Source organism: Panulirus ornatus, chromosome 11 (assembly GCF_036320965.1).
Source record: "Panulirus ornatus isolate Po-2019 chromosome 11, ASM3632096v1, whole genome shotgun sequence".
Taxonomy (NCBI): Eukaryota; Metazoa; Arthropoda; class Malacostraca; order Decapoda; family Palinuridae; genus Panulirus; species Panulirus ornatus.
This window is the reverse complement of record NC_092234.1, coordinates 29,501,507-29,525,302: the sequence shown is the minus strand read 5'-3', so window position 1 is coordinate 29,525,302 and position 23,796 is coordinate 29,501,507. Positions and strand designations below refer to the sequence as shown.

Sequence of the window (23,796 nt, the reverse complement as noted above, 5' to 3'; positions counted from 1 at the left end):
GGTGTTGGAGGCAGGTGTTGGTGGTGGTGGTGGTTGTCTGTGGGCATGTGTGCCCCAGCGTACGCACATGGTGTTGCCTGTCATGTTCCCTCCTGTCTGTTTCTTAACCTGTCATCTCCCAGTATCTTAGCTCTACTCAAAGCCCTGTTGCCTCCTTTCTCTGTGCCCCCGCTAGTTTCTCTCTCTCTCTCTCTCTCTCTCTCTCTCTCTCTCTCTCTCTCTCTCTCTCTCTCTCTCTCTCTCTCTCTCGAGCTAGCTGCTTGTTTGCCCCTATCGCTAGCTAGACCACGCAATAAATCATGAGCTGCTGCGTCGCGTAAGTACTGTGTGGCCGCTAGCAACTCAAGGTAGGCCGTTTTGATAACTGTTTCTTTCTCTACACCTCACACCTTTGAAGCTTTCTACCCTTTCATGTCTTTCCAAATAACCATAACCTGATACTTGAAAAAAGTTGTTATACTTCCTCCTGAATTCGTGAATCCTTTCTCCTATTTCAGTTAAGGCCTGATCTTAATGTAGAGTTTTGTTCGTGACTGGAGCCTTCATTGTTAAGAAAAAGGGATATTCAGAAAAAAGTCACACGATGTAAGAAACGTATGGTATGGGTTTATTAAAATGTGTGAGTGGTTGGTTGGTTATGCATATCTGATCCCTTTCCCTCCTCCCTCTTCCCTCCTAAGGCCTTATGACTACCTGCCCTCAGCTACCAGCTGCTGCCTTCCCTCTCACTCCGGTAACGTCACTTTGGACTGCTGTCTCCATTGGGCCAGTTGTAGAACATAAACCACAAGACTCTACTCTCGTGCTCTCATCTCAGGAAGTTTGAGCAGCCATAATGAAGATCAACCCTTAGAGAAAGGTGGTATCAGGGACCGCTCGCTATCCAGCCACGGCTGCCTCTCCAGCTGCAGCCGCCGCTAAGTTGGGCACATGACGTCAGAAGGGTAGCGTCACGCCCCCCCATCCCACTCCTCTTTTTTTTCACCCCCCTGGCTTGGCCAGACCCCCTGTGGACAAGCGCTGGTGGTGCCCGTGTGGTCGAGGGCTATCGGTACTTGTACACTCAAGTCCTGGATATTCGAGGGTGTTGACGGAACTGGTTACCGGCCTGGCCAGTACCGTGTCCTTCCAGCAACGATGTGTGACGGGTTTCCCTGTGACGCAGCGAGGCTGCTCCAGGAGTGACGTGTGACGCAGGTGTTCTGTGTTTCTTATGGGCCTTGTTTCACGAGTAACAAGATGTTTCAGAAGTGATGTGTTGTTTTAGTGACGACCTAGCGTTTCAGGGGTTCGTAGTGACATTATGATCCTTGAAGTTATGCCGTGTTCCAGGAACTGTATGGTGTTCCAGACTGCTATAGTGTGTCAGGTATGGCATGGTGTTCCAACCTGGTATAGTGAGCCAGGTATGGCATGGTGTTCCAACCTGGTATAGTGTGTCAGGTATGGCATGGTGTTCCAACCTGGTATAGTGAGCCAGGTATGGTATGGTGTTCCAGCCTGGTATAGTGTGCCAGGTAGGGTATGCTGTTTCAGACTGGTATAGTGAGCCAGGTATGGCATGGTGTTCCAACCTGGTATAGTGAGCCAGGTATGGTATGGTGTTCCAACCTGGTATAGTGTGCCAGGTAGGGTATGGTGTTTCAGACTGGTATAGTGAGCCAGGTATGGTATGGTGTTTCAGACTGGTATAGTGAGCCTGAAATGACGTTGTGTACAGTAGTAGTATTGTAATATTTCAGGTATGATGTACAAGGTGGAGACATATATGATAATGATATTGTAAAACAGGTTTTTAACCGTTTCGAGAGATTTTTTTTTAAGATAATTGGGAAATGCATCGCAGGTCGTGGCGACCAGATACTTCTCCAGGGGTTAGGCAACGAGGATGGTGTATGAGTGAGGCGTTACCAGAACTCCTGGAAAAACATAATTAACTTACAATTCTGGTGGACTTTTTAGAGGTTGTACTTGGTGGATGGTGAAGAAGGTTGCGGGTCCCTCTACCGTACCTTAGCTGACCATCTGAGGCACCATCTACTCAGATGCACCTCCTCCGCACAAACAAAATTTTTTTAGAACTAGAAATAGATTTTTACGTATATTTTTTTTCTTGTTGATACCATGTGCCTCAGAATGTTTAGTATTATATTCACAAGATTTACCTATTCTGGGAATACACATCTTCCCGGACACACACACACAGCAACACTTGTGAATGGGGAATGAAATTGAATAGACTCCGCGTCGCTGGTAGTGGTAAGCCGCCACAATCCGGTGGGCGTGACGTAAGCATGAATCCGGAGCGCTACCAGCGGCTCATCGTGTTGGTTCGATTTTGTTTTCCACCGCTGGAGGAAATGGAGGTTAATCTCACCGTGGGCGAGGCCTTTCCTGTCTTTGTGATGGCAGTGGTCTCTCTCTCTCTCTCTCTCTCTCTCTCTCTCTCTCTCTCTCTCTCTCTCTCTCTCTCTCTCTCTCTCTCTCTCTCTATCTATCTATCTATCTATCTATCTATCCATCTATCTTTATCTCTGCCTATCTCAGGGAACATGGTATAGCTCCTACTCCTCCTCTTCCCTCTCTTAAGCTGCCTGACACAGTTCCCTCCATTACCTGGCATGATTGAGCTTTTCCTCTCAAACTCTGTCGTGGAGCCTCCAGTAGAAGAGCTCTGCAGTGACGCAGTTTGGTAGAGCTCCTTCAGTAGGGTCGCTTGGTCGAATTCTTCTCGTTAAGCACTGATACAGGATTCCTCCAGTCAATTGAAACTCCTCATCCTAAAAATTTACTGAAGCTCTTTGCTTCTCTTAAGAGGTTTCTCATTGCTGCCGCCATCCCTAACTATGACTGACCTTATCTAACCTTAGGGTGAGGGAGGGAGGTGGGTCAGATAAACACCTGGACCGATGTGACACCTGGAGTTGCCACCCTCGTTTGACCTGATCTGACGCAACTCGCCATGTTTCAGTTAGCTTGACGTGCTCCTTGCTTTCGTGTGCCGACCTTCTCCGTCCGCTTAGTCTAGATGACTTAGTCTCTTCAGGTTTGCTGTGTTTGATGTTAAGTCTTAATCTCATAGCTTCGGTTTTCTGACTCCTCTCTTGTCTAAAGAATTTTACTTGCCCTCCAGCCTCAGTTGTATAGTGTACGACCTTGTTTTAGCCCTTGTTCCATTTTCTCCTCTGCTTACCTGTTTGCCGATGAGTGGTACGTCACCTGACCCATTCAGGTCGCGTTTCATTCAGTTGACCTACACCTGTGGTGTTTCACTGCTGTGTCGTGGTGAACACTGCTTCTCTAGTGTCACTTGTACCCACCTTCTGCTGGCCCAGTAAGCTCCTCCCTCATACTTCCCGATCTGTTGTCACTGAACCCGTATGTTCGCTGCCCCGAGTGATTCGTGATATTCGCGTCGGTGTATGTTGTTATCATCCTGTCCATTTATGTCGCTGTACACACACACACACACACACACACACACACACACACACACACACACACACTTACTTCTGTGACTATATCGTGCTGTGATGTGGCTAGGGAGGTACACATTTCCAGACCAATCCGCTAGTTTAGTTGGTTTATTCAGTGACTGGAAGGGAGTAACTTTTAGAAGGACAGAATATGAAAATATTGTATTATAATGTCCGAGGAGAAATTATTTCGTTATTGTAGTTAGGTTATTGTCATATATATATATATTTGTCTTGGTAAATGGCTGGACTTCGTAACTAGTTCATAGGGTGATGGTCACCCCCCCCACCCTACCCCACTCCTGTATTAGTCTCGTGTCTTCCTTTTCTTAGAAAGATTATTATTATTATTATTATTATTATTATTATTATTATTATTATTATTATTATTAGTGTTATTATTATTATCATTATTATTATTGTAATTATAATAATTATTATTGATATTGTTATATTTTGTTGTTATTATTATTATTATTATTATTATTATTATTATTATTATTATTATCATCATTATTACCTGCACTATCGTCATCAGTAGTGAGAGCAAATCTCATGTACCCAGTTCACATTTTCCTAATTTTTCTCCTGTTTTCTAGTTAATTACGTTTGATATCTAATTGAACTCTGTTTTTTCCATACAATCCCCAGCTTCTGTGTTTACATAATCAACATTTTCGTCCCGACAGTTCTCTCTTCCTGCTTTCCCAACGTTCTGCTCTTACCCCCACAGTCCCCACCTTCTCCTCCTTCCAGTATTCTGCAAAATTTTGCACTTTACACGGGTTAATTAGAAAGTCTGTAGTGTACCCTACAGCTTCTTATCTCGCATTTTTTTTTATCTTCACTAACTACTTTCACATTATTTTTTTATGCTTCCCTGCTGTAATTCTCTCTCTCTCTCTCTCTCTCTCTCTCTCTCTCTCTCTCTCTCTCTCTCTCTCTCTCTCTCTCTCTCTCTCTCTCTCTCCTGCGTCATGAGCAGAAAGTTTGTAGTGGGAGATGTTGGCCTCCACTTCTCCCGGCGAGTCCTGGGTCAGTGTCATTGTGGCATCATGTAGCCAGGTACTGTGTGTGTGTGTGTGTGTGTGTGTGTGCGCGCGTGCCTGGAGCCCACCTCCTCCTCCTCCCGCCTCCACACCGGAGGCTCAGCTAATTACAATCCACTCGTGCTATTTACTTCAGCCGTGAATGATAAATGACTCCGTGAATGCTGATGGGACGCGCTCTCCCGCCGTGATGAATGGCACGCGAGACAATGAACAAGGAGGAATAAAGGCTGGGGCGCCGGGGACCTCCGTATGAATTCGCGGCGCCATTCAGCACTGGTCATAATGAGGATATAGGAAGGTGGTGGCGGTATTGTTGGTGGCCAGGGCGTCCCGCTGATCTGATGACCCGCCCTCACCACCGTTGGCGCCGCTCCTGTTGGCCATTTCCTGGTGCCCCTTGTACTGCCTTGCTGTTGGAGGCCACTCCTCCTCCCATGAAGTTGATAGGTTTTACAGTAGTGTGTTATCTGGGGTGTCTCGTCGTGTGTTGAGAGGGTCTGGCCATTTTTGTTTAATGGCCAGAGTAGTATTGTGTGGGTTGTCACCTGTTTTCTGTTGGCTTTTGTAGTATGTTGTCATATACCGTGTCTGCTGGACATGTTGTTGTATGTTGTCATATACCGTGTCTGCTGGACATGTTGTAGTATGTTGTTGTATGCCGTGTCTGCTGGACATGTAGTATATTGTCATACAGTGTGCCGTTTCTGCTGGACATACTCTCATGTTCTGCAACATGAACTGTACGGTATGGTCATTTGCATAATGTATAGGTTGTGAGGATTCCAAGTTCATTTGTTTAATGTGTTGGTTGTGAGGTTATCAGGTTCATTTTATAACATTATCCTTTTCCTTGTATGGCTAAGGCCAAATCGAGCGGCTCCTGCATAGTATGCTCTTGTACATTATACCCGTCGCCACACGTGTTGCGTCTCGCACTATAGGCCTGTCACCACACACTTAGCACCACACTCCTGGCTGGCACCATTGGCCTGTCACCACACACTTAGCACCACACACCTAGCAGGCACCACAGGCCTGTCACCACACACCAGGCAGGCACTACACACACCCCTGGCAGACACCACATATAATAACGGATAATAACAAGTTTCTTCACCCACTTCCTTCTATCCTTCAGTACATATCCTTGCGGTATCTACACATTTGCTCTCCATTGTCACTCGCCACCCACAAACATCCACTGTAATCCACTTCCCTGGCCTGTGCGTCACCACCACGCCCTCCCCTCCACCACTGCCACCATCACCAGCACAGCCACCACCCCCTATCACCACTCTTCCCTCCACCTCATCTACTCACCACCTCCCTCACCCACCCTTCGTTCCACACCGACCTTCATCTACCCAGCACTTGCCACTCCCCTTCGTCTTCTCGGTTATGCCTGCCATCACCGTCCCTTCTTGCCTTCCTCCTCACCAAGTACTCACAGTCACCTCTCACCACTCATTCATTCCCTTCACCCATCCGTCACCAGCCATCTTAACTCACCCATCATTACTCACTGTCCTCCCTCACCCTTCACCATCCACTCCTGTTACCCAACGTTACTCGCCCAGCCTTACTCGCTCACCCATCACTACCCAGCCTTCATCATCCACCCCTCACACCCACCCTTCACTACCCACTTCGTTCACTCCTCTCCCCGTTATTATTCACTACACACACACACACACACACACACACACACACACACACACACACACACACACACACACACACACATATCATACAATATATATAAGTAGTTGTATGATTGTAATGTACAAAAGATGAGGTGCCTCACCAGTGTAAAACACACTCGCCGTGCTGTACAGATAGGTAATCAAGACTAGGTAATACTCGCACGCCCGCCCGCCCGTGCCCGGCATGAGGCGGGCCAGGAGGACGGTAGTGGAGGGCAGCGCGTGCCGTCCATCAGCCCACTTTAATATGCAAACTAGCCCGTGTGCATGTCTGCCCCGCCCATGTGTGTACGCGGCGTGCCCTACTTAGCCCGCTACTGTGCCCTCGTGTATGCAAATAGCCACATGCTTGGGGAGGGGGAAAAAAATCGCGGAGCTACAAAAAAAGCGTAAAGCTGACGCGTGGCCTACAGCTGAGGACCGTGTCGGGCGGGCGACGCTGGTGGTGGTGGTGGTGGTGCTGCTAGTTGTACTGGTGATGATGGTGGCGAGTGTAATGGTGCTTGTGATGGTGTTCCTTACTTCATGTTGGTGGAACTCGTGATGCCGGCCGTGTAGATAGTGGTAGTTGGGTTGCTTCTTTAGATAGTGGTGGTTGGGTTGCTTCTTTAGATAGTGGTTGGGTCGCGTCTTTAAATGGTGGTAGTTGCGTTGCTTCTTTAGATAGTGGTAGTTGGGGTGCTTCTTTGAATGGTGGTAGTTGCGTTGCTTCTTTAGATAGTGGTAGTTGGGTTGCTTCTTTAGATAGTGGTAGTTGGGATGCTTCTTTGAATGGTGGTAGTTGCGTTGCTTCTTTAGATAGTGGTAGTTGGGGTGCTTCTTTGAATGGTGGTAGTTGGGGTTGCTTATCAGTGAGGAAGGTGGTGTCTGTGTTTTACTTAATTGCTTCTTATGTGTCTGCTGCATTTTGTTACCCCAGTTGTTCGGATCTGTTGATGCCACCGTTCAACAGGATAGGGTTCCCCCCTCCTCCTCCTCCTCTTGTTTTGTATGGATGGTCGTACTTGCTTTGCCTTTGAAGTATTTCCTCTGAGAATGAGGACGTTTATGAGGGCGGCCAGACCTGTATGAGGGGGCTGGTTTGCCTCATGAGTCCTGATCCACTTGAGAGGGTCTGGTCCACTTGTGGGGGGGACCTGCACCAGGGTTCTGCGACTGCCTGAGACGCGCTTCTAACTCTCCGCCTTAGAGAGGCCCTTACCTTTCGTCTTACAAGGGGCCCAACCTCCCACCTAAGAGGACCCTGTCCACCTAGGAGGGCCCCGTCTGCCTAAGAGGACCCCCGTCTGCCAGACAGGGCCCCGTCCGTCAGAGAGAGCCCCGGTCCGTTGGCCGTGGACGCTGGGAGAGGTTCTCCGGCTGCATATATTCCGACACCTGGAGTTCCTGAAGCGTGAGAGAGCCCAAAGTTTTTTTGTTCGGGGATTTTAATATATTACTTTTGTCTCCACTTTAATCCCGGCCACTGCAGCCGGCCGTACCCAGGTCCACGGGGGCCCGCGAGGACCCAATGTGTAACGCGCATCTCCGGCAGACGCAGGAAATTTGCGGTGACTAACAAGGACGATTTAATCTCGCAGCGAAAACTAGAAGAGTTGAGAAATATGATCTTAGGAGAACTAGTATAGACGTGTTTAGAAACGGCATATTATCTTGGAAGATATATGTATAACATGTTCACAAAACTGAGTGAAATGTGCATTGTTAAGAAAGACGGTGAGGGACTTGTACTGAAGTTGCAGTGGTGCGTGTATAGTTAAGTGGTGGTACGTCCATTGTTTGACAGTGGTACATACGTTGCTCGGCATTGGTGCGTGCATGGTTTGGCAGTCGGCACGTACACTGTACGGCAGTGGCATGTGTATTCTTCGCCGGCTGTTCGTGCATTGTTCACCAGTGGCAGATGCATTGATCAGCAGTGTTACCTGCATGACTTTGCAGTAGCACGTGCTTTACTCTGTAGTGGCTACGTGCATTTTCACTAGTGTTATGCACTGGTCAGCAGTGATAAGTGCATTGCACGTATGCTGCCGTGCAGTGTGACGCGTCACCCCAGAGGTAAACACCCCCGGCAGAAGGTGTGTGGCGGTAGCACTGCTGGTGGCGGGACTCTGTCGCTTATACATATTTCCTCCTGTGGTTTCCTTGTTTTCATGTCATACGAGAACTGAGAGAGGAAAATTCAGATCAAAAGTAAATATAGATGAGTAAATGGATGTGTGGATGTTCAGGGAATGGAGAGGGCAGAGAAGATTGGTGGTAGATGCAGTGGGTAGGAAATTTAGGGAGTAGACCCTGACACGTTCAGAGGTGGGGAAGGGGGGCAGAGAGAGATAATTATTTGGGTTAAATGAGGGAAACATGTTTATGACAGTAGAGGGGGAAATAGTATTTTTTTTTTTTTTTTTGAGAAAGCAAGGGGAAGACTGAGAAGTGTGGAGATGGCTGGGGAGGAGATGTTTTGGGAGTGAAGAGGAAGGAGGGAGATGATGCTAGGGTGAGGCGAGGGGAACGACGGAGCCATGCCACACAAGGGTCGTGAGTTAGAACAACCCTTTAGGACCTCATGACACAAGGTTCATCACTGCAGTTGTTGCCTGGGCACCTTTTACATGGCCATACTGATGGCAGTGCCTGTAAGAATGGCCGTGCAAAACAGGATGACAGTGGCAGCACTCTGGCACACAAAGTGTGATAACTATTTCATTTGTCCAAACAACTGAAATGCATACAAGTTTTTGGTTCACTTTGACACCTTGCGGAACACACCCCAGAACGAGCAGTAAAATCTTGGGTAGGTAGTGATGAAAATGAACATGAACAGGAATGAGAGAAAATTTGGATGGTTAGAGAATGATGCGAAGCGGATGGGAGTGGAGTGTGATGGTAGTGGGAGTGAGAGCTGGAGGAGGAGGAGGAAGAGGAAGAGCCAGAGAGAGGGAGGGAGGGAGGGGGGATTAGCCGTGACAATGCAGTCGTTTATCGATCGCCTCTCCCACTCAGGTATGCAAATCAGCCACACTAGTGTAAAAAATGTGAACGGGGTTGACTGTGAGGCGGTGTGGCGGCCCCCAGGCCAGCCAGGGCCCAGCTGCTCCAGCCACTGACACCAACTGTTCTTTTTGTTCGCGACACAGAACTCTGGTGAGGCAGTGGTCTGCTGCTATAGATACACTCGATTACTTGCATATATATATATATATATATATATATATATATATATATATATATATATATATATATATATATATACACTCGCCTCCTGCTACAAATCCTCAGTGTACACTCATTTATGATTATTTTTTCCCACTCATATTGGCTTTCAGGATTTGTAGTCAGAAGCCCAGATGTTTATGTTTAGAGGGAGAGTATCGTGTTGAGGGATCACGTGAGGAGACATTTCATGGCGTATGTAGCGAAGGACATGGTTGGCCTCAGTAGCCGAGGTTGGCCCAAGCCAGGCCAGTATGGCAGCGTCATGTAATATGTCTTCTAGTGAGCCATCGTGTGCCGTTTGGGGATCAGGACCCGTGTTGCTGTGAGTGTGTAGAAGACTGTTGTCTTGTGTGGCTGTATGTGGTTGACTGATGGCAGTGTAGGTGTGTGGGTAGCGTGGTCCCTCCCACCAAGACTCACTGTAGCTTCCTGCCAGCAGCTACGGGTGCGTGGCTCGTGGTGTTCGGCACGTGGCACATAGAGCACCAAGATCCCATAACTTACCTCCGAGACCTGCCATCGGGTCTTGGTGTGAACAGTTCGTGTGGACGAGAAGACAGGAGTGTCCCATGCCATGTACCTGGTGTAGAGATAGTTGGTGCATTGGACGCACCCTTCTCTACTTTCTCTCTCTCTCACTCTCTCCACGGTCTCCTCCCTCCCCATCCCCCTCCCCTCTCCAACGCGTGCCCAGACGACGCACCTTATTAGTTCGAGTCTAGAGACCATCGAAAAAACGGAGCTATGTAAATATGCAAATAGGGGGCGGTGGGCAGACGACAAAGACGCATATGGTAACGAGGCGCCGGTGTGAATGAGACCCGCTATAAGGTGTATGCTAATGTCGGCCGCTCTACTGACGGACCCACGTTGTACGTTTGTGTGTGTGTGTGTGTGTGTGTGTGTGTGTGTGTGTGTGTGGATGGGTGGGTGGGTGTGTGTGTAATGAAAGTGTGATTGCATTCGTGCATGTTTGCAATTTTTTATCATTTGTCTTCCTGGCTTCCACTGCCCTCCAGTGACATCGTAAACTGGACAGCACTAATCTGTACCGTCTACTTACACTCTGTTCTCGACAGTCACCTCAGTCCTCACCCTCTGCACATGATCTGGTGTGGTGGCGGCTGCTTGTCCCTCTGTAAGTCTGTGTCTTGCATTCCTCTCGTGAGGATTACAACCATGACCTCACATCCTCCTTCCTGACTGGGTACGTGTGCCGTCACCACCACTGGTGACAGTCGGCGTCCACAAGGAAACTGGTTGGTTATGTGTGTCGAGGGGAGGGAGGGCTCATCTTGCGTGTGCTCTGAGGCGACGTATGGACCATTATCTGGTGGTAAGGTATCATTATCACCAGCTGTCCGACCAGCCCTCCCCAGTGCCCGGGGCGCCCACAGTGTCCGGAGCGGCTGTCATCCTCCACCTCAGCAACCGCCGCTATGTCACCAACTTCCTCGACCATAACAGTCTTATGATCCTAAGCCGCAGTTCAATATCTCGTGGAAATTCTACCATTAAGACCTGCAGAAGGAAGGGGTAAGTTTCATGCGTTCCTGTTGTGGTATAACGTGTTGAGTGAGGGCGGGATATGCAGATTATCCCCCGCTGTCACCACGTGCTGGTTCTGGCCGAGCCCGTCGGGCGTGCCCCTGTTATGAAGGGCCCACCGCTAATTTGAATAGGCACATGCCAATCTGCATACACCCCTTTATGAGAGCCCTACCCACTCTAAATGGCCATAACTTCCGAGGACCATAGGGCAGGGCGGCGCGCGGGTCTACCCTGCTTAAAGTCGAGGGGCATGTGTCATCACGGTATGGCTTTCGTTTCTAATGACCTCTGTGGTTTTGCCTCTTGTACGCCGATCCATTCTATTTCTCGCTATCTGGCAGCTTGAAAGAAAGCTCATTACATTATGACGGACCGTCCGAGGCTTATTTATGGTTTGTGGGCGATTCATTGTCGTATGTTTTGATCGGTAATGATGATGGTTGCAGCCTCCAGCTCGTCGAGCGGCAATTGTACGCGGACCCTGGTGGTGGCAGGCCTATTCACGGGCCATCATATTCATCTCATATTCGTCTCTTCTTTATACACTAATGGGGCGCGGTAGGTAGTGGCCTCCAGCTCATTAATCCTACTGGTGGAGACGTCATCGGTGAGGTAAGCTGTGTGTGGCTCGATCAGGCCCGTGATGCTAGCTCAGAGCTGTGTGGCTAAGTGGCACGATTTTGTTAGGGGCCATGTCAGAGGTCTCTGCGGCTCGGATCAGTTCTGTATGGGGGTCTGGGTCACTACTGTGTAGGGTTTAGGTCACGGCTGTGTGGGAGGCCGGGTCAGCGCCGTGTGGGGTGAAGGTCAGGGTTCTCTGGAGGCTAGAACTGTGTTTTTTAGGGGCCGATTCGATTCGGTATGGGATTCAGTTCAGGGCTGAGTGGGATGACGTTGAATGTAAGCCACAGGAGTGGCTACGTTACTGTGTACACTCACCTTGTGGGCGGTGGCACAAAAGCGAAAACATAACGCACAGAAGGTCCAAGTACTGAGCCTCAGTGATGGAACAACATAGTTAACAGGTCCGGGTCCGTTCTGTGTGAGGGGCCAGGTCAGATTGCAAGTAGTTGGATCAAAGGAAATGGGCATGGTAGTGGAAGAGGTAAGGGGGGGCTTGCGTGTTATAAATAATGGAGGCTGTGGCCTCGCGTCCTCCTCCTTCGTCAAGTTTATATCAATGAATGTGACTCGTGTCCAAGCTGTAAACTGAAGGCATGCGAACAACACAGTTATTGTGACTAATTTTTGGCCCTAGATTTGCAAATATTTGTTTTGCTGTATATATATATATATATATATATATATATATATATATATATATATATGGGGATAGGGGATTAAGAATACTTCCCACGTATTCCCTGCGTGTCGTAGAAGGCGACTGAAAGGGGAGGGAGCGGGGGCTGGAAATCCTCCCCTCTCGTTTTTTTTTTTTTTTTTTTCCAAAAGAAGGAACAGAGGGGGCCAGGTGAGGATATTCCAGAAAAGGCCTAGTCCTCTGTTCTTAACGCTACCTCGCTAACGCGGTTAATGGCGAATAGTTTAAAAGAAAGAAAAAGAAATATATTTGCATATATATATTTGCAAATATTTGTTTTGCTATATATATATATATATATATATATATATATATATATATATATATATATATATATATATATATATATTATCCCTGGGGATAGGGGATTAAGAATACTTCCCACGTATTCCCTGCGTGTCGTAGAAGGCGACTAAAAGGGGAGGGAGCGGGGGGCTGGAAATCCTCCCCTCTCGTTTTTTTTTTTAATTTTCCAAGGGAAGGAACAGAGGGGGCCAGGTGAGGATATTCCAAAAAAGGCCCAGTCCTCTGTTCTTGGCGCTACCTCGCTAACGCGGGAAATGGCGAATGGTTTGAAATATATATATATATATATATATATATATATATATATATATATATATATATATATATATATATATATATATATATATATCGTCTCCATCTCTCGCCATGTTCTCTCCTCTCTCCTTGCCCTTGACATCCTAACCGTCCCAAGGTGTTCCCTCGTTACTCTTCCCTCACGGTCACCAAGCCACTGATAGAATGTCTCCTCTCTCTCTCTCTCTCTCTCTCTCTCTCTCTCTCTCTCTCTCTCTCTCTCTCTCTCTCTCTCTTATCCTTAGTTACCACCCCGTCCGCTCCCGCAGCGTGTCTCCCACGTCCTGTCCACCTGTGCTCCTCCTCCTCACCTGAGCAGCTCTTGCTCAGCCAGCCACCTGTAGCCAACCAGGCTTGACCACCTCTCGCTTACGACTGCTATAACCCGTCCGTGTCCTGATCTGTTTGGTAGGTTTTTGCTACCACTTGGTCGCATCCTACCTCGAGGACACTGGTCGTCTCCTCTCCCCTCACCCCATCCTTTCTTCTGTGGTGGTTATAAGATGGGTTAAAGAAAGAGGTTAGACAGGAAAGGTAGTATGGGGAAACAGAAGATAGTGTAAAGACGTATTAGTGTGGGTTTACTGAAGCATATGGTTGGTTTGCTGGATACGTATTTCTCCTTAGTTGTCTCCTGCAACACCTCGCACACACCTGGCTGCCTCCATCCCACCTGGTCGCCTCCTGCCCACCTGGTCGCCTCCTGCCCACCTGGTCGCTTCCTGCCCACTTGTTGCTCACCCAACTGGTCGCCTCCTGCCCAGCGCAGTTCACTCGAGTTCGCCAAACAATCTAATTGCTCCCGGGAGGTGGTTCGTTCCAGTGGCTCTGTGTAAATAGCAGTGCTGTCGTGTCTCCCTCCGCTGCCAGAGCCCGACTGCTGTTGCTGCATGTAATGTTGCTGTTGTTTGTGGAGGTGTTGGTGGCGGGGATGGTGGTAACTGTTGGTGAAGTTGTTGATGGTGACGTAATGTTTAGATTATTGTGGTAATAGTTTTTCGTGAGTGTTGCGTGAATTTGTGGCGATGATGTATTTGGGTGATGTTGGTTTTGTTGTGGTTTACGGATTTGTGTTCTTGATTTTCATGGTTTGTGTTGCTGAAGTTTTGTTTTGGTGATAGTGCTGCAGTTGCTTATGGCGATGTTACTTGTTGAAAATCCTCTATTTTTCTTAGAGTTACAGGCGAACCTTTTCAGAAGATCTGTAAGAGTCCTTCAGTAAACAAGAACACTGTAGTGTGTCCAGGCATACCGCAACACAGAACGTGAAGATGAAGCACACTAGAGGACTTTTGAGAACTTAAAGCTCCTCGAGGAACTTGAAACCGGACTTATTGATGGGGAAGCCTGAAACCTACCGAATGGAATGGATTAAGAAATATCAGTAAACATCAGAGAACATTCTAGACGGTCCAGAATTCCGTGGAATAACTCGACATCTCCCTGGAAGACCCACCCACCCACCACCAATCTCCCCTGGAAAGAAAAAAATGTGCATCTGTTTCCAGTATTCAGGAAGTGTCTGGAAGACTTAAAAGCTTGCTGGAACGTCTGCGAACCTCTCGGGAGGTCCAGGAACTATAGCGTGGACCCCCCCTCAGAAATCTTGACTAAGGACCAGAATTCCTTTTGGTGTCCCAGAGACATTCCTAGGAGGCCAGAGAACCTCATAGAAGAGTCGAGAAAAAAATCTTGGCGGGCGCGAAAGGTTATTTGGATGTGGTAGGAATCGCCCAGAAGAGTCTTGAGCCTCGTGATGGACGGAAGACCTCCTTCGTAGACCTACCTGCCTTGAGGTTCGAGACACTGGAGAAGATTAGCATAAATTACCATCCCTCGGCAAGACACACGTGCTTCATGGGTGATTGAAAGTTAAAAAGAGGCTGGAAAAATACAGTTTGAGTAGTAATGAACCGTGCTAGAGCGCCAAGGAATACTAGACCACCACAGCCTGGTGTCGGCCAGGTTAACTGATAGTGATGCAAGTGTCACAACATACTGTCGTAGGCTCGACCCCTGACCTTACGCACGGTAAGCTAGGGCAGCTGGCGACGCTGCTCCCTCCCTCCTTGTCCTAGTGGCCTTCTGATGATTTTGGTGTCATCGCTCTGCTTATCAGGGTGTCATGCCACTGCTGATCCTCATGTCATTCCCCTGCTAATACTCGTTTCGTTCTCCTGCTGATCCTTGTGTCATTCCCCTACAGATCCTCGTGTCATCTGCTGATCCTTGTGCCCTTCTTCGGCTGATTTCAGCATCATCGTCCGGCTGACCGTCATTTTCCTGGTTGTTCGGGGGTGTCATCCCCACCCTCAGCCCTCCACCCGTCCCCTCTCAGCGTCATGTACTGCTGACTGTGGTTTCTGGGTTGTATGGCACTGCTGACGTAGTGCTGTCAGACCCGTAATGAATGTGTCATGCCACTGGTGATCCTGTGTCATTCCTTCGCACGCTAAGGGGACCAGTCGCCCACCGTCTGCGACACACACACACACACACACACACACACACACACACACACACACACAGCGGTACTACCCAGTACAGCTGTTGGGAGCCAGGTGTCGGGGGAGGTAAGTGTTGTGAGCGGGGACTGACGTGGCCAATAAAAGTTGGTGCACCAAGGTCGGTCCTCGTCCCTCCCTCCCTCCCTCCCTCCCTTCGCCGCACACGAGGTGAGACGCGTCTCTCTCGTGCTGGAGAGGAGGTTGGTCGTGTGTATGGCCACCTTGGCTCGTGGGGCGTCGCGAGAGTCCTGGATCATTGATTAAACTCTTGAACACGACGCGAACGACTCTTCAAACACGAAAATACGACCTTGAACACTACGGTACGACCCTTGAACACGACGGTACAACCCTTGAACACGACGGTACGACCCTTGAGCACGACGGTTCGACCCTTGAACACGACGGTACGACCCTTGAACACGACGGTACGACCCTTGAACACGACGGTATGACCTTGTGGTTTGGTAGCGTAACCTTTGACCAGACCCCTGAAGGGTCAGGTCTGAGGCCAAGTCAGTCACAACCAGGGGTTCGTGTCAAAGGGTTGTACCATCGTGCCCAGGGGTTGTTCCGTCGTGCTTAAAGTTGTATCATCGTACCCAACGTTGTACCATCGTGCCTAAGATTGTACCATCGTGCCTAAGGTTGTACCGTCGTGCCCAGGAGTTGTACCGTCTTGCCCAAGAGTTGTTTGTACCGTCATGCTCATGAGATGTACCGTTGTGGTCAAGTTGAGTGAGGGGCCTTGGGCTGATCATCGGTAACGTGTGGGTTTATTTATGGATTAATAAGTGTCATCTATTGCAGGCGTTGTGTGGGTGTACGATGTGTACTGCAACACCCGTGTATACTCTGCCTACGTATGGGGAATTTTGACCCCAGGAAAGATTGTTAAAGAAAACTTATGACTGCAAGTGAATATTTCATCTAGCATTTTGGGGAACTTTTGAGTACATTCTATCTCAATGAATAACATTGCTTATCAACTGTAATCCATTAATGTGAATCGCACGTGGGATCTGGTTTTGAGTATCATTTCCGGATTGTATTGGAGTTTCACAGACCTAAGATTTCACCAATGAATTTCTTTTTTTTTCTTTTTTTTTTTAACGTCAGCAGAAATAACTTTCCTTGGTGTTATGTCACTTGGGTTGCACTACAAATTCGTAACAGTTCGTCCTTGTAACAAGTTTAAAGTAATGAAAAATTTTTCCTTTAGAAATACTTTTTCTTTTTTGTTCTTTGTACAGTTTGGCAATACTAATTTGAGTTCTTGACGTTAAGAGAAACAGCGATTATTGCGCCTGAGTTGGATGCCACAATGCCTGGTCTTCAAACACGTTAATTTCCCCTTCCTTTAAAAGTATAGTGTCCAGACGTCCTTCTCTTACTTCGAGCAGGTTGTCTCCTTCCGTGAGGAGAGTCTGGCCATCCCTCTCTCTTCATTCTGGAGTAGGGGGAGTCCATCATCACCATCTCATAATGAGAACACTTTCCCCCCACACCCGTCGTAGATACAGAAATGAATATAGATTTAGTGGTCCTTCGAGGGAGCGTCAACTCCTTCCTGGCATTGATATTAATGGCCGGGCATCCACTCCATCATTATAAGGCTGAGGACTGGAAGGCAGTGGATTGTTTCTACGTAGGAACGAACAGATGTGAGCAAGACCTCCAGTGATTCACTGCTCGGTATCCTTCTGCTGTGAGTGATGCTATGTAGAGATGATGTGTGTGGTATTGCACGATGTATTCTGAAACGATCACTACAGCCTCAGAATCGTACATGAGACGTTCCTCGTAGTACAGCGCCGGGAATACATTAAACAAGCAGTGACTCACCGTTGCCGACATATTCCGTAGCCTTCTCACAAACAAGATACATAAAACAGGAAATTTGTATATTTCACTGTTGAGCGTACATTTCTAAGCCAGGTTTTCGAAATATTCCCCGTATGATGATTGTCTTATTCTGTAGACATGAAACCAACTTGTCCGTTCTCGTTCAGTAAGTGCTGTGGCTTCTGTGTATTGCACATGCCAGGTGGAGAAAGGATGTTAGCGAATTCAGCCTTTGTTCGTCTATTCATAGCGCTGCCTCGATAGCGCAGGAAAGGGCGGAATATGAAAAAATTTATTATTACTATTATCATTATTATTATTATTATTATTATTATTATTATTATTATTATTATATTAATATCATTATTATTATTATTATTAATGTCATTATATTATTATTATTATTTCATTAGTATTGTTATATTATTATTATTATTATTATTACTATTATCATTGTCATTATATTATTATTATTATTATTATTATTATTATTATTATTATTATTATTATATTAATATCATTATTATTATTATTATTAATGTCATTATATTATTATTATTATTTCATTAGTATTGTTATATTATTATTATTATTATTATTACTATTATCATTGTCATTATATTATTATTTTTATAATTATTATTATTATTATTATTATTATTATTATTATTATTATTATTATTATTACTATTATTATTATTTCAGAGCTGTTCGCTATAACCCGCGTGATCGAGATATCGCCAGGAACAGATGAATTAGCTTGAAAAGCAAACAGAAAAAAAACATCCTTACTTGAGTCCTTTCTCTGTTGACACTTTCGGGATGTAACACAGGAGGGGAGGATTTCCAGGCCCCTGCTCCCACCCAGCTTAGTCTCTTCCTCCGACGCACAGGTTATCGATATGTGGGTAACATATTTTCTCCTCTATCCCAATAATAAAGATAATAATAATGATAATAATGATAATAATAATAATAATAATAATAATAATAATGATAATAATAATGATAATAATAATGATAATTAATAATTATGATATTATTATTATTATTATTATTATTATTATTATTATTATGATGATGATGTAATATCAGTAATGATAATAATGACGATAATAGTAAGTATGATAATTACAATTATTATAATGATAATTATGATAATTTAAAGCCCGTAAATTGTAATGTCTTCTCATGACATAGCAAAGGGACAAACTTGGGTCATTTATAATCAAGTGAATATCATGTTCTTCATGTCCATAACTTTCTTGGTTACATTATTCGTATTCAGCAATATACATTTTCAAGTTAGCTGGTGTCCGTTCGTAAGTTTGTGTGGCAATATCGAATAATTTTTTCTTCCCTGCCATCAACCAATCTTGACACGTCATTAGGTTCCCTCCCCCAGTACCTACCTGCTGGGGGAAGACTCATCTGAAGGTGGCGGTGCCCCGGGAAATTTTCCAAAAATAGCCTATATTTTGTGACGCGGCGTCCGCCAGCGACGTGCACTTGTGGGCTTGTCGGCTGTCGCTCGGCCTACATTGCTGGGCGCCACCCTGAAACTCTCGTACCGCACGAGTGTTTACCGTTCGTAGTAGTAGTGATGATAGGGAGAGTGCGTGTCTCCTGCTGTAAGGGTCTGGGTGCAATGTTTCTCTCATACGTGAAAAAACTCTACGGATATGCAAAACCTTGTTTACCCCACGTGTGTGATTACTGTTGATGTGTTACGAGGGGAGAGTTTTACACTCTTGTTGCCCCTTCTCTTAACCTTGTGTGTGTGTGTCTAATTACTTCTTTCTATTTCTATTCATTTCGTACCCTTATACTGTAAAAACACCTTTTTTACATTCTTTCTGAGAAGGTTAATTTCATATTCTGACCTCTGGTTGTTCTGTTCCTGTGTCATTAGTCTGGTTTAAAAACGTGAAGGTTGTAATCAGGTCACCCTCAACTCGTTTGTCTTTCATGTAAATCAGTTTGCTTTATTCTGACGCCAGCATTGATGCCCTTTTCTGGACCTTCTTTATTTAGCTCACTGTAGTTCTTTAGTTGCGGTAAGTGAATTCAAGAATCGTATTCTAGTTTTGGCCTTAACGTAGGATGTATGCCCCGTGCTGAATATTTCCTTATCTGTGTGCTAGAAACCTATTCTCATTTATGCCAACGGATAGTTTATCTCCTTATTTTCTCTCGTTGTGGGACTGGTGACAGGGTAGGGACAGTGGCGACTCCCATGGCCCTCGTACTCACAGATTTCTTCAGCTAATTTCCAGATAGATGATATTCATATTGAGGACCTCTTTCTTTGTGGCCTTTGCTCATTACTTTATAATCTTTCGGGTTGAATTTCATCAAACAGGCATCAGACCAACTTTGTAGTCTGCCTAGGTCCCCATGTAAGATGATGCGATTCTCCTCAGTTTTTACTTCCCTCCTGACCTTTCCCGCCATCTGTCAACATTCAAGTAGGATCTCAGAACCTCAGGCAAGGAGGATCTCAGAACCTCAGGCAAGGAGGATCTCAGAACCTCAGGCAAGTAGGATCTCAGAACCTCAAGCAAGTAGGATCTCAGAACCTCAGGCAAGTAGGATCTCAGAACCTCAAGCAAGTAGGATCTCAGAACCTCAGGCAAGGAGGATCTCCAAGCCTCAGGCAAGGAAGATCTCAGAACCTCAGGCAAGGAGGATCTCAGAACCTCAGGCAAGGAGGATCTCAGAGCCTCAGGCAAGGAGGATCTCAGAACCTCAGGGAAGGAGGATCTCAGAACCTCAGGCAAGTAGGATCTCAGAACCTCAGGCAAGGAGGATCTCAGAACCTCAGGCAAGGAGGATCTCAAAGCCTCAGGCAAGGAGGATCTCAAAGCCTCAGGCAAGTAGGATCTCAGAACCTCAGGCAAGGAGGATCTCAGAACCTCAGGCAAGGAGGATCTCAGAGCCTCAGGCAAGGAGGATCTCAGAGCCTCAAGCAAGGAGGATCTCAGAGCCTCAGGCAAGGAGGATCTCAGAGCCTCAAGCATAACCCTCCGCCACACCACTGGTGACCTTCACCTATTTCGATAATGCTCTTGTGATATGCTTCCTTTGTTCCCTTCCACTGATATGATCTGTCCTTCGAAGGAGTCTTCCCCTCATTCCTATCAGATGAGCCAGCTTCTTAACCAGCCTCCATTGCGTGTGTGTGTGTGTGTGTGTGTGCGTGTGTGTGTGTGTGTGTGTGTGTGTGTGTGTGTGTGTGTGTGTGTGTGTGCTTGGGGTCAACATATAACTCGGGCCTTAGGACCCCGGTATGATAACAATGATAAATATGGTAACATCAGTGATAATGTAATACAAGGAATGCATTAAGCTATAGAGAAATCCCTGAAATCATGTGGCGTCCTTAAATATTGAGTTAGCAGATGATATAGATCATGATCCCTAACACTAGAGGTAGGAGATAGTATAGATAGCGATTGCTAAAGCTAGCGGTAATAGTATGTACAGTGAGTGTTAACTCTAGCTTTCCGTCCAGAAGGCCAGGGCACTCAGGTAGTGAGCAGCTGTATCACAATAACCACTGTACACTTCAGCATTTTCAACCTCGGAGTATCAGGAAGAATTTTGAGTCTTCATTTAAACAGTTTTGGAAACCGAGGAAAGTTCACAGTAGTAAATGGTCATGATGAAGTAAGAGGAATATCATAGTGATGATAGGGAAAAGAATGACTCGGAGCAACAAATTTACTGGTCATAGAACACAGTGACGACTTGAGCGAGTGTAGCAGATGTATGTATAGATGGTGGAAGTCCTCACGTTGATGTGTCCTCACCTGGCCCCGGGGAGATAAGTAATTTGTCTCACTTGCGAGACGGCAGTAATGTCTCTCACCGGAGGCCGAACATAATGTCTCTCGCGGACAGGTGTAGTGTTTGGTTTAAGGCGGTAAGTAATTCTCTCTCTCTCTCTCTCTCTCTCTCTCTCTCTCTCTCTCTCTCTCTCTCTCTCTCTCTCTCTCTCTCTCTCTCCTTCCTGCGGAGTGCACTGTATCTCGCTTGAGGCCGCCAGTTGTGCCACTCGCGGACGGGAATAGACCACTGTATCTCTCTCGAGGCCGGAAATAATGTCTCTCTTAGGGACAGAAGTGGTGCATCTCCTGCAGAAAGAGATAAGGTCTCATATTTGACCAAATATGCTTGTGGCCAGAGATTTTATATCCAACAAGCGAATCGATATTGTCTTGCGTGTCTGTTAGCTGTATTCATTACTTATTAACGTAATTATCTCTCACATGTAGTAGTGTATTGTCTCTCTCACGAGTGGCCATGAGTAGTGTCTCACTCTGCCGGAGAGAAGTAATGTGTGTCAGGCGGAGATACGTCTTGTGTGTCGCCTGCTGGGAGCAAGACTTTCTTGCTTACGGCCAAAAGTGATGTCAATCGTCTTTAGCCAAGAGTATATATATGCGTGTATATATATATATATATATATATATATATATATATATATATATATATATATATATATATATATATATATATATATATATATTAAAGCAGAAGAAATAGTTTCCACTTGTAGTAGAGAAAGTATAAAGTTTCTTACTGCAAGACAGGGAAGTAATCTCATTTGCCGACCCAAGAGAGGACTTCTGCTCTGGGACGGGTAGTAGAGTCTGCCGGCCAGACAGGCTACAGTATTTATTTAGCGGACAGTAAGTAAAGTCCTTCTTGTGAGCCAGTAATAAGCAGAGTGTCTGGCGTGTGTAGAGAGGGCACGTAAGAGTCCGTGTCGTGAAATCAGAGGCCATCGTACACGGACAGGTGTATCGCGAGGCCAGGAGCAGGATCCTCCCCTGTGGACGCTGGTGATACCCGTTATGACGGGAGCGAGGAGACATCTCCATGTCACCTCCGCCATGTGAGTGTGTGTGTGTGTGTGTGTGTGTGTGTGTGTGTGTGTGTGTCGTCCGTCGTAACTCACACATATGGATGAAAAAGAGAGATCAAAGAAATGTTCAGATGTTCTTAATTTCTTCAAGAAAACCTTTTTTTTTTTTTTTTGAGACAGAAGGGAGGCCTCCCAGCTGGCGGTAGACGGTGTATCATGTTAATTATTGACGTGGAACGTATGGTCGGGAGGGTGCGGTGCCTCGCCTGGCTGCCAGCAGTGGTTTGGCGCTCCCCGTAAAAGTTGAGTAACTGCCGGTCCTGTGGTCGTGTGGGAGACGTTGTCACCCCTGGTGTGGTGCGTCACCCTGATGTAGTCAGGACGCTTGGGGTAGCACAACAGGTATTGATCATGATGTTCTGATGTGATCATAATGTTCTTGTGTTCTGGTGTGCTCCTCTCGAGGTGTTCTTATGTTCTGGTATGCTTCTCTCGAGGTGTTCTTATGTGATCATAATGTTCTTGTGTTCTGGTGAGCTCCTCTCGAGGTGTTCTTATGTGATCATAATGTTCTTGTGTTCTGGTGTGCTGCTCTCGAGGTGTTCTTATGTGATCATAATGTTCTTATGTTCTGCTGTGCTCACGTGGTGTTCTTACGTGCTCACAATGTTCATATGTTGTGTTGTTCTCCTCACGGGGAGGCGCAGGATGAGAAGTATTCCCCTTTACCTCCTGAATGAGAGATATTCTCTCTCAGGTAAATGAGAGTTTCCTTCCCTTCTGAGTGAGAAAGGTCAGCCTCGTCTCTGGTTCCGAAATATCCTCACTCCTCCTGAATGAGAAATATCCTTCCCTTCTCGATTGAGAAATATCTTTCTCATTCTGAGTTAGAAACGTCTCCCCCGGAGTGAGAAATATCGTTCTCTCCCCCCAGTGAGCAATATCCCTCCCTCCGCCTGGGAGAAAAATATCTCTACCTCCCCGAGGGAAAAATATATCTCCTTCCTTCTTAAGTGTAAGATATCCTCCCCTTCCATGATTGAGAAATATCCCATCTTTGTGAGAAATATTCTTTCCTTCCCCATAGTGAGAAGTCTCCCTCCCTCCTGAGAAATATCGCCCGTGAGTGAGAGATCTCCCTGCCAGGGCCGGAGTACTGGGATGATAAAGATCAGGTGAGGCCTATAATGATAGAACTCCTCAGGAAGTGTAATGAGAAGGGCCTGGCTGGATGATGAAGGCGCCTGCCCAACTGCCAAACTTAGCCTCTCCCGGGCCCGCATAAGACCCAAACTCCGGCCAGCGCCAAGCGAGGCCCACCCCCTTATCGGCAGCCACGGGGGAGTGGGGGATTGGGGGGGGCCTTGTTGCCTCGTATTTCTGGGGCCGGTTTATCAGGGGAGCGGGAGATGCCCGGCATATGTTGAGCAGGACATTCCTGAGGTGGACTTGCATCGACCTCCTCCAGCGTTTCATTATCCTGGACGTTTTATGACGAGAATCACGTCCTCTGGTCTTGCTGCTGCTGCTACTACCACCCTCGACCCCATCTCCCTTCCTCCAGGCTTCACACGTATGCCCCTCTTGCCCTCACCTACGCCGCAGTGTAATTGTAACTTTTAATAAAACTTTTAATAACTTCTTCATCAAACAGC

At 46.6% G+C, this 23,796-nt stretch overlaps 1 protein-coding gene across 5 annotated transcripts in view; it reads left to right on the top strand.

Moving 5' to 3' along the window:
• The window catches only part of LOC139751382 (protein-L-histidine N-pros-methyltransferase-like), a 744,750-nt gene that overhangs the window by 455,858 nt on the left and 265,096 nt on the right, over positions 1 to 23,796 (top strand). Inside the window, exon 2 of one of the 5 annotated variants that reach the window (XM_071666752.1) lies at positions 17,977 to 18,175. The exons of 3 other annotated variants lie outside the window; for them this stretch is intronic. The gene's annotated coding sequence lies outside the window, so the exon portion shown is untranslated. Of the gene's footprint in view, positions 1 to 1,088; positions 1,370 to 17,976; positions 18,176 to 23,796 lie in introns of those variants that run through there. One more of the 5 variants, XM_071666754.1, reaches the window with a different exon arrangement.